The following is a 205-nucleotide window of genomic DNA, read 5'->3' as shown; positions in this document are numbered from 1 at the left end:
ACTACTGAATTGAGAAATCTGAGTGTTAGCTAGTTCTTGACACCCAGGGTCTTTTCCCAGTGTCAGGAAGAGAGTGTGTTCTTCAGCAAGTCCCTTGTACATGTTTCCCCCTAAATAACAAGGAAAAGTAGAGATAAGTGGAAGTCTGAAAGTGACCAATTTCCAAACTCAGGAGGAGGAAACATCTTCACAACCACCCAGGAGA

This window comes from Neophocaena asiaeorientalis, unplaced genomic scaffold (assembly GCF_003031525.2).
Source record: "Neophocaena asiaeorientalis asiaeorientalis breed wild unplaced genomic scaffold, Neophocaena_asiaeorientalis_V1.1 scaffold426, whole genome shotgun sequence".
NCBI lineage: Eukaryota > Metazoa > Chordata > Mammalia > Artiodactyla > Phocoenidae > Neophocaena > Neophocaena asiaeorientalis.
This window is presented reverse-complemented; position numbering follows the sequence as displayed.